Genomic DNA, 14,967 nt, shown 5'->3' on the forward strand with positions numbered 1-14,967 from the left:
TAAAACCTAAAGAGCTAGTCTTTCTAGAATTGTTTTATCTGCTGTCCAGAAATCTAAATCTGACTTACAATCCTTTGAATATTTTTCAATACTTCTTCAAGATCTGTGGGTTTGTTTTTTAATATTCAGAATCATTGACGTCGTTAGCTATATCTCTGCACGCATGCCTGATGGTGGAGGAGTTACAAACATACGCCCACTCTTTACCGCCAATCGGAGTCCCCACTAAACATGTCATAAATGGGTTGCCTGCATTTGCTGCCGCTAAACAGATTGAATCTTGCCCTGTTTGATTAGCTAGAGTTACCCAAACATTTGTACGTGGTTGTACTGAAATCCATGAGTGACCACTACCAATGATGGAGAGGAATGACGTGAGAAAACCTATCCTGGTAACTCCTGTTGTGGTCCCGACTCTTCTCTCCATGGTTTCACCCAGCGGCTAGGCACCCACCTCGGACCTTCGTCTGTCAAAACACAAACATATCCTCGACCTGTCATCTTAATTTCTGCAGGACCCTTCCATTCTCCAGTTTTTAAGTCACGATATCGTACTTTTACCGATACTGAATCGATCTTCTGTATTCCCGATTGAAATGACATATGGTGTATAACAATTGGAGAAGATTCACGGTCCCCTGTTAACCGTAAATAATTTAAAACGTAAATCGCTTTTGCAGGACATTCAGCAGGGGCTATTTCTCCCCCCTTTTGTTTTTGCAACAGCGATTTTAACGTAGCATGTGCGCGTTCTACGATCGCCTGTCCTGTAGGAGAGTGTGGTATGCCTGTGATTCTGCGAATGGCCCACAAGTGGCAGAAATGTTCGAATGTTTGAGAGATATATGCAGGACCATTATCTGTTTTTATCTCTTGAGGAATCCCCAAAGCAGCGATGGCTGCACACATATGTTTTACAACATGTTTGGCTGTTTCCCCTGTTTGAGCAGTGGCCCAGATTGCATGCGAATAAGTATCAATGCTAACGTGTACATATTTTTGCCGTCCAAACTCTGTGATGTGGGTGACATCCATTTGCCATAATTGTAGGGCTCCCAGACCTCGAGGGTTGACCCCAAGACCTAAACCGAATCCTGATTTTTGGCAGGCAGGACAGGATTGGACGATGCCTCGGGCATCTGATAGTTTTAAATCAAATTGTTTCGCCAATACTTTTGCAGACTGATGTAAAAATTCATGAGATAAACGGGCCTGCTCAAACAGGTTAATATTTTGATTTTTCCAGATGGTAGCAACCAACTTGTCGGCTATGTTGTTTCCAATCGACAAGCCTTGGTCAAATTGATGGCTACGAATATGTGTCACAAAATAGTGTTTAGTGCGTTGATTCAATAAAAATAAAAGTTGCATTAATAACATATATAAGGTGTTATTCTTCAGTGATTTGATCATAGCGCGTTCCAGGCGCTGTACCGTTCCTACTACGTAGAGCGAATCTGAAATTACATTTAGAGGTTTGTCGGGCCAGCGTTGAAAGGCCCGTAACACCGCTCTCAGCTCGAGGGTTTGTAAAGAGTCGGCGGTATGACCTGTAAGAAGTTGATGATTCCATTGATTATTGTCATACCAAGCAATAGCAGCTCGTTTCGATTTTCTACCAGCATCAGTAAATACTGTAAGCCCTTCAACTGGTACTGCTGATCTATAAGGGATGTCTTCAAAGTCCTGATTTTGTAAAAGCGGCAAAATTTTTGTGGAAGGATAGTTATTGGTTACAGTACCTGGATATTCGGCTAAAGCGATTTGAAACATTTCTGATGTTGCTAAAAGCCAATCTAAATAATTCTGTGCTATAGGTGCAAACAGGGTTTCAGGTTCTTGTCCTGTCAGATCACAAATCCTCCTTCTACCTTTGATGATCATATTAGCTAATAGTTCAATCCGTGTACAGACGGTATTTTTTGGCTGATAGGATCAAAATACCCACTCTAAAATGTTGATGCGTGGGCTATCTATTTGGATTATCAGGCCTAGTAAGTGTTTTCGGTTGGGTGATGAGTTAACAATTAAAAATTGCAAAGGCAAATCACTAATTTTTCTTTGTACAACTGTTGTCAAAACCTTTTTTAGAATGTGATCCAATGCCTGCTCTTGTTCCTTCGTCAGGCTTCGTCATTCATCGGCTCTGGGTGAGGTTCCCAACAGAGGCATCAAGGGAGCTGGATCATCATTAGTTATTCCACTAACTGACCTTACCCACTGTAAATCTCCCATTAGTTTTTGAACATCTGAGAGCGTCTTAATGTCTGTTTTGAGTATGATCTTCTGTGGTCTGACTGTGCTCCCAGTAATTGTCCATCCTAAATATTGCCATGGATTTTGTCGTTGTACCTTTTCTGGAGCAATTTTAAGACCTTTCGGTTCTAAGGTTTCTGTTAACCTTCGTAAAGTTCCTTCCACATCCATTTTTTCTCCAGCAATTAAGATATCATCCATAGAGTGAAAAACTAGTAAAAATGGATGTTTCATTCGGAATGGTTGTAAGGCCCATGCTACAAAATTTTGACACAGAGTAGGTGAGTTTTTCATTCCTTGAGGTAGTACCACCCAATGGTATCTTTTTGCTGGTTCCTGTTTATTGATTGATGGTACTGTAAGTGCAAATTTTTCTGCATCTTCAGGATGCAAAGGAAGAGTAAAAAAACAATCCTTCAAATCAATGATGAGGAAGTCCCAGTTTTCTGGGATCATCACAGGGGAGGGTAATCCTGGCTGTAATGCCCCCATATTTTGCATTACAGCATTCACCGCTCGTAAATCATGCAACAATCGCCATTTTCCAGATTTTTCCAGGATGGTAAAAACGGGTGTGTTCCAAGGGCTTGTGGAAGGCACAATGTGACCTGCTTCTAACTGTTCTTTAACTAAATTTTGTAAAATATGCAGCCTCTCCTGTTTCAGCGGCCACCGGTCTACCCACACTGGCGTTGTCGTAGTCCAGGTGAGTTTTAAGATGGGCTGCTCAACCATGGCCGCTCCTAAAAATGCTGGGTTACAAGTTTGGCTCCCATTTGGGATAATATATCCCGACCTATAAGAGCTACAGGCAAATGCATTACATATGGCCTTGTGGTAACAGTGGCACCGTCTTCAAAATTGAATGCTATCAGTAATTTGCTAATCATCGTGCATTGTGCCCCCCCGACTCCCACAACACTGGTAGCTGCAGGTACCAGTGGCCAATGACGAGGCCATTTTGTGACAGGGACAATAGTTACATCTGCCCCCGTGTCAATTAACATTGACAGTACTAAAGATTGTCCATTAGGATGTCTTGATGTTACCCTTTCTTCAGGTTTTCCCTTGGCAATATCTATTGCTAATAACACATTTGGTACTCCTGTGGATCCAAAACCTCCATGCCCACGTACAATTGAATGCGCTTCAGGGACACACGCATGAAATGGTATTAATTGAGCTATTTTAGACTGTGCTGGTATTGTAAGTGGTGGCGTTAAGGTATATACCATAATCTTTACGGTTCCACAGAAATCCGCATCGATGAGTCCTGGTACTATAAATACACCTTTTCATGATATTGAAGAACGGCCTATGAGCAATGCACTCAGCCCATGCCCTAGAGGTCCTTGTTGATCTGAAGCAATTAATTTAACCTCAGACGTTGTTAAGGTTATGTCTACTGCTGTTGCCAGGTCCACTCCGGCGCTACCGGCTGTGGCGGCTGCGCGGCGGTCCAAGCACCCTGCACTTGTGTCTTCACGCGTGGGTGTGGCGCGCTCTGCGCCGTGTTTCCCGATTTTCGACATTCTTGGGTGTCGTGATTATCTTTTTTACAATTCGTACGCCATTTTTCTTTCCAACCCTCAGTATTAATTGGACTCCTACATTCTTTTTTAAAATGGCCTAGTTTTCCACAATTAAAGCACTTCTTGTCCTTTTTTCCCCCTTGCTTTTTTGATACCAACGGCTTCACTGCTGCACCTACAGCTGTGGCCATAACCGTAGCCTTTTCTTGTTCTAACATTCGCTCAGCAGCCTCTAGCAACTGTCCTGTGCTGGATCCTCTTGGCAACACACTGAGTGCTCTTTTTGTTTTTTCATTAGCGTTATCAAAAGCAAGCATATCTAAGAACTTTACTTTCATTCCCTCATCCATATCTGGATGAGCCATAATTGCAGCGTGCAAACGATCAATAAACTTGCCGGACGATTCAGTGGGTCCCTGCCTTACAGCGGTAAAAGCAGGTCTAATTTTCTCATCATGCACATTAATAAGAGCTTTATAAGCTAACTCCTGACTCAATTGCAATGCCTCGGTAGCAAACTGCGCTTGCCAATCAGGTCGCGTAAAAGGCCCTGCGCCCATTAACATTTGAGCCTGGATTCCAAATAACGGATCGCCTTGTTGTCGAGGTATTGAAGCTGCCCTATCACAGGCAGTTTGCCAACGTTGGAAAAATTGTAGTTGTTGCGATGGTGGCAATAGCATCTGGACAATCATTCTAGAATCATAAGGAGTTAATAACTGTGCTGAAAAAATGTGCTGTAATATAGATTGAGTATATGGTGATTTTAAACCATACTGAGTAACAGCGCTTTGCGCTTCTTTCAATATTTTCCAGTCCAGTGCTTCCCATACACCTCTCCCGTTATTACCAACTCCAACAGGAAAAGCCATGGGTAAAACCTGTCCCTCTATCATGGCATCTCGGATAACGCCTTTCCATCGCATTGACGGATCCCCAACTCCTGCCACCAACATCCCTTGCCCGAATACACCCCCCCCCAGGGTTGTTGTGGTGGCAAAGACGGAAAAGCACCAGTTTCCACCGGTGCCCTAGTTGGAGCAAAAACGTTGGGTGCTGACCGTCCTGGGTATAACGCAGACAGTGACGTTGGTGGGTTTTCTGGCGGGGCCGCCAATCGCGCTTCTAAAGTCTCCAGTCTTTTTATCAGTTCCTGTAATTCAGCTTTCTCCTCTAGAACACCGTTGTTTTCCTCCTCCTCTTTGCCACCTGGTGGCAAAGGAGGGTAAAGTGAGGTGGTCGCCACCGGTGAGGGAGGGCGATTTGGTGGATCGGCCTCATCGTAACTCGGGGGGCGGTCCGACTGTGGTACATCGGGCGATGGCGGAGTAGCCTCCGCAGCGTTTTTTTCTGGTGACTGCACTTCGGTGGCGGTGGGAGCTGCAGTTGCAGTCCCTGCTAGGATCCGGACCCCTCCTGCAACGCGGGCCGGGGTCGCTGCAGGGATTGTCGGACCCGAAAACAACATACTGGTTGCAGAGGTGGGCCCGCCCCCTGGAGTCAAAGCCGCGAATGCCGATGCAGCGACTTGCCGCTCCTCCCCCAGGCTTTTTGAAGTTTCATGAATCAGTCTCCACACAGTGGGGAATTTGCTCGTCTCTTTGGATCCTTTACTTATTTCTTCCCACAGTTCTGCCCCTATTTTCTCCCATGTCATAGCATCAAAGGCAACTCCAACCATGGGGATCAAATCCTTTCCTTTTGCCCAGAGCAATAATGCTTTCAGAGTAGACGAGTCACAACTTATACCTCTCGTTGAGAGGATATGTTGGAGGAGCTTAACCACCGCTGACTCTTCTTTTGTCATGGTAGCCCCCATCTCCTCCCCGGCCGCTCACCTGATCAGGCTGAGATTCCACCTTTCGCGCTAGCGTCTCCCGAGTGCCGGGGCAGCACTCACCTTCGGCCGGCTTCCGCCCCCTCCGTGCCCGGTTTCGTCAGAAAATCCAACTCCGATCTGAGGGTCCCTGTTCGGGCACCACCTGCTGACGCCGAAGTCACGGACATAGCACACGATCAAGATTCAACAGGATTCAAGATTCAACAGGAGCGTAGGCGTTCGTTTTCCAGGTAACTGCTTTACGTGCCCGTAATGGAGGAGCAGGTTGTCTAGAAGAATCAGGAGCACTTCCACTCCACCTCTCTGTCGTTAGATGGACTGGATGAGTCAAGGGATTGGCAGTGACAGGAGTTTCCTATGACGGTTCCTCGCTCCGCTGTGGCAGAGCTGACAGTTGACTGGCAGTTATAGTTTGGCAGCAGTTGTGAAGGAACAGGCGTCTCTTTTCCTAAAGCTTCTCTGCAATGACATCCTTCCCCTCCTGACAGCCGCGAGAGGCTAGGACCGGAATAGGTGCAGCTGCTGGACGTTCTGTGTCTCCCTCTTGTGATTGTAACCATTACCTCAAAGCCCTTTGGAGGAGATAAGTGGGAGAAATTGGCTTCATTTCCTCTTTTGTTCGTCTCCTGTGGGTACACGGAGAGATTTTAATCTGGCCTGCAAGCTGGTGGCTTTCGCTAGTATTTTGTTGACGTTGTTGAACTTTTCTCTGGGAATTAAAAGGTCAGACTTGTTTGTAAGGAAACCGTAAATAGGTGAAGGACTTTGAGAGGAGGAAGGATGCTAATGGACATCTGCGGAATAATGTGAAATGGTTCTTTAAAAAATCAGAGGAGAGAAACTTGTGAAGAAAACAGTCAGGGTAGCCGATGTTTTCTAGCCCCAAAATCACTCGGGCAGGAGTCTGAAGAGCTCTCTGTTAGTAAGGCTGTCGGTATCTTTCCTGCAGTAATGGCATTGAGTCCAATTACTAGAGGCTGAGTTGAGAAGCTTTTAGGTATGATTTTTCTTGAAATGCGGTCACTCTCCGTGGTTAGAGCTAGAGGTATGTGCAAACTTTTGCTAGGACGTCTGGCTAGAAGTGTTGATTAAATAGTCCTGTATGTCGGATTGCAGTGCAGGTCTTTTGCATCCTGTACAAATTGCCAAAGAAGTGGTGAAGTTGAAGAGACTAAGGTGGCAGTTTAAAATTGAGCTTTACTGTCTCCAGGCTGAATCACGTTTTCTTGATGTTTGATACTGCGCTGTAGCCATTAAGACTTGCTCTTTTTGCAGCTCACTGCAACAAAACTGATCTGCACTGCAGGTAGCTGCGGAGTAGTGAAAGACGTGCGTGTTCCCGTACCAGTAGAGGCCAGTCTACACCACCTGAAATCAATGCTTCGCTATGGTGGTTCATGGGGTAGAAGTGGGTGGAAAGAGACTTACCCTTCCTGTATGTTTTTACGCTACCAAAGCAGCAGCTGTTGTGTCTTGTAAGCAGGGACTTTTACAGGTTACCGAGTTCTTCAGGTTGCAGTGGCGTTATGTCAGCAGCTGAAAGAAGCTTTGACGTAAGCATATGGAGAGGGAAAAAAACCCCAAACGAAATTTGGGAGGAAAATAATGGGTGAGAGTGACTATTTTGAAATAACTGTGTTTATTTCTTGTGTGTTGTGTTTTTCTTAAGGTCCAAGTCTCCCTGCAGTGCCTCATCTCACTCTAGAAGTTCGTATGCCTACTGCAAGATCCGGCTCTTCCCGCACTCGCTCCTGCTCTCGATCGCTGAGCCGTGCCCATTCTCCTTCCTACTCACGATCATCTCCACCATATCCACGAAGAGGCAAAGGGAAGAGTCGTAACTGTCGCTCTAGGTCAAGGTCACATGGTTATCACCGGTCAAGGTCAAGGTCACCCCCCTGCAGAAGATACCATCCACGGCCAAGGTCTCCAGGATGCAGAGGCCAGTCTCCCACTAAACAGACTCAACAGTGGAAGTGCCAACGGCTGCCACTGCGACTTTCAAGTAACTCAACTGGGCTAACAGTGAGATGTTCAGATAAGCTCACTGCGCTGGCTGAGACCAGAATCTGAATTGGACTGTCTGATTAAATAGGCAGGTTTCTCTCTGGATTTCTTATTTGGGAATTCAGAGGTGTTGATTATGTATTCATGGAATGGTTTGGTTGCAGTCCATCACTATTTGTTAATGCTGGTTTGGGGATTTGCCCAAATTAGATCGTACTTGGACAGCGCTGTTTAATTCTAGTTGGACTGAGTTTATAATGGCCTGAATCTTAGTAATAGGAGTAACTGGTTTTTTGCATTTAATAAAACATATTAAGACAGGATTTCAAACAATAAACAACATGCCATGGAAAGAAACCTGATTTGGTGTGTTTTTAATGAGATGCGTTGTGTATTACCAGCCATCTCAGGTCACTGGAAATTAACTCGATTGCTCGATACTGCCGACAGATCCCTTTTACCTTTGTTTTCTTTCTTATATTGTATGCATGACAAGAAATTAAAGACAAGAAAAAATCTTGAAAGGTAAAAATAAAAAGAGGCGGTAGTTATTAAAGACATGAACCTAAGAAAACACGCAACAGACTGGTTGCAGGAGTATACCACACTGGCGTGTTGGACTAAGAAACAGCAGAAGGTGGCTGACAAACGCAGGATGCAGCAGGTCTATTCCCTCTGCACCTTTTACGGTTTCTCCGTCCTTGAAATGAGACTTGAGAGTCCTCTCTGGTTTTTTCCTCCTCCAGCTCCAAAGCTCGCTCTTCATCACTTCACGGTAACGTTGCTGCCATACAGCTTTGAAGAATGAGGGGTTAAGGGTGAACAGTGAATGAGTATTTTTTGGGGGGGGTGGAGGGTGGGTGTTGAAGGGAAGAGCTTTTTTCTTCTCTAGCAGTCTCAGTGGACACTGGCATGAGACATCATTCCATTGCCTTCTTCACGGATTATTATTCAAGCTGACGTAAAACCTGACCTGGAGGAAATGGTACAGAGGCTTCACCCACAAGACCCTTTGCGCTGAACTCCAGGGGAGAAGGGAGTCCACGCTTCAACAACCGCACCGCTCAGCTCGGTGCTAACAGGGGTCCTCCTGCACCTCCTTCAAGAGGAACGGCACCCCGTTGCTCCCACGGACAAAGGTACATCCGTACGGCGGCTCCAAACCAGGCCTTGGTTCTGCTGTGCAAAAAGGAGAGGGCTAAACCAGTTTAATTCCCTCTCTTTGTCCTTCATAATATTGTTAATTCGTTTCATAGCCCTTCTGTTTCCTCCCAGTCCTGCGCTCAAGAGCTGTCCCTTGGAAAGCTCAGCTACTTTTCCGGAGAAGGCTGTCTAGGAATGAAATGAGGTTCTGCAGCTCCTGTGCAGGCCTGCAAACAGGTATTTCCATGGCTAGCTTTCCGCATGGCGGCAGCCCATGCAGAACTGCAGGGCTATTTCTGCAAGCGGAGCTGAGCCCATGCTATGAAGGTGTGGGCCTCTTGGCATGCTTACACCAGAGTCGCAAAGCTGACTTGGGGAGAAAAACATCGAGAGCTCTGTGCCCGATGGTTTCCTGAGCTAGATTTGTAAAAAGATAGCACGGACAGCGTGGGAAAATAACCGGAATTTAGCGAGGAGGATTGTAAACTCCCTCGAGTGACCCGCAGCCGGGCTGTAGAAAAACACATATATCATACTAATTGTTGTTGGGCCTTGTGTGTTGGACAAGTAGACATCTGTGTTTAGGTAACGCAGGCCCGTGATAGACTCAGAGGCACCCTGCTGAACGTGCTTGAGATGCCTGCCCTGCTACGGGAAAGATCAAAGCACAGCGCTCAATTACGCCTGCGCGAGTCCCTGAAAAAGAGCCAAAAAACAGCAGGTTCGGCGATCCTCTAGCACGGAGCGAGCTCCGTGGTGCCCGCGTCCCCGCTTGTGTGCCTCTGCCCGGGTGCTCCTTCGGGGACGCCCTGGCTGGCGAGGTAACGAAAATAAATGTCATCCGTGGTTTTGCGGTTGCTCCCGCGTCCTGCCTGTGCCGGCTCACACAGACAGTTTTCCCTGCTCCGCAGGCCTGCGGAGCACATGTAGTCTTATTTCCCCCCACCTACAACGCAAGAAGGAACCAAGCGGAGAGCGCAGGATGCCATGCAACAGAACGCAAGCCTGACCGAGCAGATGAGAAACTGGCTTAGCTGTAACTCAAGTCTTAAACTGATTAAAAGGAAAAACAAAACCACCACAACAAAGAGAGAAAGCCAGGATTTAAAAGACCTGACCCGCTGCCCTGCTACTGCTCATTTAGATCAGTTATCATTATTTGTGTGAAGCTTGCGGCCGGAGATCGGAACGTTGTTGCTAGCCCTGATTTTAAGGCTGCACTGTAATAGTACGAAATTAAAGCAAAACCAGCCAAGGTGCTCTTAGGAAGAGCAGCCGTGTGCATTACATAGCGTCTCCATCCCATGCTGAGCAAGGGTGGGATAAGACAGAAGAGCAAATGTTGGAGCAGGCCGTCTGCACAGATTCAGTAGAGCTGCCTTCTTCAGCCCTTCTGTGACATTATTATTGCATATGCACGCTCCCAGTTCAAAATGCTCGGGGTAGAATTTGCCAAAGTGTTATGGCTTGTTCAGTTCTGCTCCCACTGAAGACAGACCCCCAATAATTTCAGTGGGAGCAGAATTCAGACAATTTGGAAAGCTTTGGGAGAAAAACAGCCTCTCATTGAAGAAAGTGCAGATTTTCCCTTACTATGCACTGACCCACTGATTTTCCGCTTGGGAGTAGGAAAGCATCCTGACAGCCCTGGCTGTCTGCGTCAGGTAGCAGATCAGGCCTCTTGTAGGTACAGGTTACTGACATTTGACACAAAATCGACCTGGCACCATTCACTCCACAATAACACGCATTCAGGTGTACAACCCAAGTTGGGGGGGGGGGGCGGGAAACAGCCCAAACCCAACAAACAAAAACACTTCTCTGTTTTTATTCACCTAAATACATCCTGGGGAAGTTGTAGCGTGCAGCACTCCCACCTCTTTTCCAAATTTTAAATGTAACGTAGTAGGCACTGAGCTGTAGTGAAACGTGTACAAAGGAAGAGCTGCTCAGTCCTGCACCTTATAATGTGATTATTTGTGAAGCATTCAAAAGGCATAGATCTAACCCAGGGTCACCTGGCTACAACAGCCGCGTTAGATCTGAAAACCTGTCAGTCAGTGGAACTAACACAGCAGCAGGAAAGGAAAAGCCTAAAATTACAGTGAAATGCCAACTGGCATAAAACTGTGTTTTGAAAGATGTCAAAACGTAACCTTTCGATCACCTGCCATTTTTTCCCCATTTTCTCCTGGGAAAATTTGGCACATTCACTCACTTCACAAATACTCATGTTTTGGATAAACTTCCTGCCTATGAGGAATACAGTTCATGTACAAACTCGAACCACTTCTACTCAGCATGAAAATCAGGAGTCAGGAGCACAGCCTGAAAACTAGCCCCGGTGAGAGCCAGCTCACCGCAGTGCTAGAAAAATGTTTTCTTTGACTTCACGCTTTTCACGCGTAACAGTCAAGTCAGAAAGTATCCATTCCTGAGCTTGCCGTAGCGTTGCTGTTGCTTAAGAACCTATTGCACGTGGTGATCCACCCGTGGTGGAGTTGGGTTGTGGAGATGAGCCGCTTCCAACCTTTCTCTTTGTCCTCGGAACAGCTGAATTTTTCTTCCCCAGGGCAAGAGGACTGTGCTGAGGGAGGCTGCTGAATTTCTTTGCAAATCCTTCTTCCAGTTTTGCTGAGCTAAAGGGGAAACAAAACCAATGCCATTAAATGTAACTCTGTTTCCCGAGAAAAAACTACCTTGCTTAGGAGCACGTCTGCATCTATCCATACCTATCTACATAGGGAGAGGGGGAAAGAGAGAAGCACGCACACACAGCAAACGTCAGACGAGTATATCTTAATCCAACTTTGGGATGAGAGCGTACACGCCAGCTTCTGCATTTGTAACTCGGTACAAATTGATTACTTTAGGTGCGTATATTAAAATTGGAAAAAATAAATCAATCGATGTCACGCTGGCGACATTTAGCTCTGCTTGCTGCACAGATTGGTACAGGAGGTGTGTCTGTTCTGTGAGGGGAATGAAAAAAAGACAATAAAACCCATAAAGAAACAAACCAATCAAATAACTTCACATAAAAGTCCTTACACCAGAATGAAAACAACGACCATTCAACCCCGAAGAAAAACGTCAAACTGTTCCATCTTCTGGGGACATTCTAAAACCTGATGCTCTGGGGTGGGAATTAGCTTTGTGTTTGGTCTGGGGATTATATTTCCTCCCCTCAAATTTTCATCGTTGCGAGATGAAAAACGCAACTGGCTCGTGCTTTCATGAAACCCAGCATCCCTCATACTTCAGCCCAGCCCCAATGACTGCATTAGCTTTACCTACAGATCAAGAAATCCACAGGCACGGTATTGTCGCTCCTAACAGCCAGAGGAAAACAAACCCCTCGAATCGGATGGTACGGCGTGGCATTTCTGGCTGCAATGACTACGCTGCCTTGTGTAAGCACTCTGTTCCAGCAAATTTTGGCAGCCGGGCAGGAGCACAGGAAGGAACTGCATTTTAAGAAAAGGCCATGCGCACAGCTCGGTGGAGTGTAAACATTGTAATGTCTTTAATTCTGTTTGCTACGGAAAACCCGAACTTGACAAAAGTTGGCGCGACTGTTGGAGGGGTGGCCCTTACGCCCTGCACCCTTGGAAGTACCACGAGAAACACGACGTTTCTCTCGGCTCTCTGAAGAGCACTTCAAACAAAGTGCATTCGGAAAGCTTTGCTACACGGAATGATACTTCATTTTATCGCTGTCACCAGTGGGAACATTGCTTCCCTACCTTAACAGGAGCATCACACAGGAAGAAGCTCTCCGGCATCTTAGTTCAGGAAAGCAACCCCCGCTCAAGGACAGTACTGAAAAACACGCTGAAGCCCTACGGAAACGGATGCGACGTGATGATGGCCAAGTGCTAGAGTAAGGCTGGCGGGTTCTACTGCTCTAAGAGGGAAAGACTCCAGCTGATCTCAGGGGTGTTGCCGTGATCCTTTCCGTGCCTTTTATATAACCTGCAAACCCACTGCCGGATCGATTTTCAGCATACCCTGCATGCAACGGAACAATACAGCATCTCTCACTATTGCCATGGACAAGTTCCTTGACATCTCACGTCCATACCCCCGCAGCTCCCAAATGGCCCCATACGCAATGCCTCCCTCCTTTTTCCAAATGGCCCTGAAGGAGAGGGGAAAAAAAAAGGTGAATTGAATCTGAGCAACCAAGGTGATTTTCTTTTACTTGAATGCGCAAAATCATTTGGAAGGTAGTAAAAAAGCCTTCCAAATCTTTCTTCTCATGTCACAGCCTTACTTTGCAAAGAACTGCAAAGCAGCAGTGGCTGCCATGCTTACCTCCTCCTGGAGACAACACTAATGGAAACCAACGCTCTCATCCTGTCTGAGGAATAGTGCTATTCAAAAGAAGAGCTGTAACAAGGTCCTCAAACTGCCGCGTTCCTGCAGCACCCACCTGGGAGATCCTCTCGCTTTTGCCTCGCCTGTAAGCTACGCTGACACCGCTGCCGAGGGTCGGCCTTCACAGCCCCAAGCAGTTGCCCTGGGGAAGACATGCTTTCTTCTTCTCCCTCTCCCTCTCAATTGACCTTTAGGTCAATTTTAGATTTCTCAAATCGGCAAGGCATTTTCTCCTTGCAAACTGCAAATCTCTCTTCCACCAAGGTACCTATGAGCATAACAGCAGCGACAGAGTGCTTTGCCGTCACTTTCTGAAATCCTTGCTGCACAGGGCACAAACTCCTGCCCTGGCTCAGGTCAAGCTCAGCTGAGCACTGGAAACCCCGCAGCCGGGGCAGCACCGTGTCTGTGAGGAAGCAGAGGGAAAGCCCACAGCTGTGCTGAGGTGGGCTCCTGGTACCAAGGTACTTCTCTGCCTTTGTTACTGAACTGCAATGGAAGCACAGCCTCTGATTTCCAAAAACTAAAGATCGATCTCTACAATGCAACTCCTTGGACAGTACCAAAATTTTGTCAATGCAACCCACACGCTCCACGCCAATGGATTTGTTGTTTCTTTATACCTTTGCTGCTTCTGCAGCAGCCAACAGTACAGAGGGCTAAGGATGTGGCTACAAAAAAGCGGCTTCTGAATGTCAGCTCTACACAAACTTGCAATTCTCAGGCTTTCCAACTGGGAAAGCTTAAAAACCGCGTAGAAACAAAAGAAATACAGCATTTCATTCAGAGGCCGTTGGTTTTAACTGTTCCCAGAAGGAGGATCCGCTGAGAGTGTCGTAGCAGAGTTCCTCTAGAAGTTACTGACCTGTTTATTTCCCACTCCAATAAAAAAGTAGGCACAAAAAGCAAAAATAAACAAAAGTGCTCGCGACCCCTAACAGGTATTTGTAATGGCAATGCCCCAATCTGAGTAACAGACTAAGCCAGACCTCTCTCTCAGCTCCTCGCACCCCCCCAGCCAAACCAACCAGTCAGAACCCCAAACCCTTAACCAAGGAATTGAAACCATTTCAGCGGTGACGGGAGAGTCCCTTCGCCCCCAGGACTGGGCCTTCAGCTGCAGCGCAGGCTCTTAGACACCTCCAAGCTGAGGGCTAGTCTGGGGAAACCGGGACTTGGGGCACCCGAGCCACCACAATGTATGCTTCTATACGCAACAGCGTCATTGCAACTGTAGCACTGGTCTTCCTTCCAGCCTTTGGCAATCAACATCATTAACTTCTCCGCCCCACTGCACCTCTGCTAATTAGTCACCAGCATTTTAATATTACCACTGCCAGCTGAAATAATGCTGCTGTTCCACACTGTTCTCTTAAATCAGAAGGACCTGAGTGGGATGCACTCGAAGAAATCTAAAGGAAAAAAAAGGGGCACAAAGACCCATTATTTTACCAGCACAATTCTTTTATGTTTACCACACAGCTTTTGAACGGATGATTTCCTCCCTCTTCCCAAACTTCATTCCTAAGATTACATGCTGAAAAAGAAGCACAGACCTGTGCACGCTGTTAGAAATCAAACCCCGCTCCACCACTGCTCCGGTGGATAACACCACTGCCCACTAAAAGCTGTTTCCAGCTCTGGGGATCTTCTTGTCAGGACTCTCTCTGAGGAGCAGGATGAGCTGAAGCACGCGCTCTCTCACACAGAAACAGACTCCAGCGGCTCAGCACCAATCTACACCAGCATGCAACCCAGAGGGTGGTGCTTTTGGAGGCTTAGCTGGACATTGGATTGCAAAATCGTTTC

This window comes from Platalea leucorodia, assembly GCF_965183815.1.
Source record: "Platalea leucorodia genome assembly, chromosome: 23".
Classification (NCBI taxonomy): Eukaryota; Metazoa; Chordata; class Aves; order Pelecaniformes; family Threskiornithidae; genus Platalea; species Platalea leucorodia.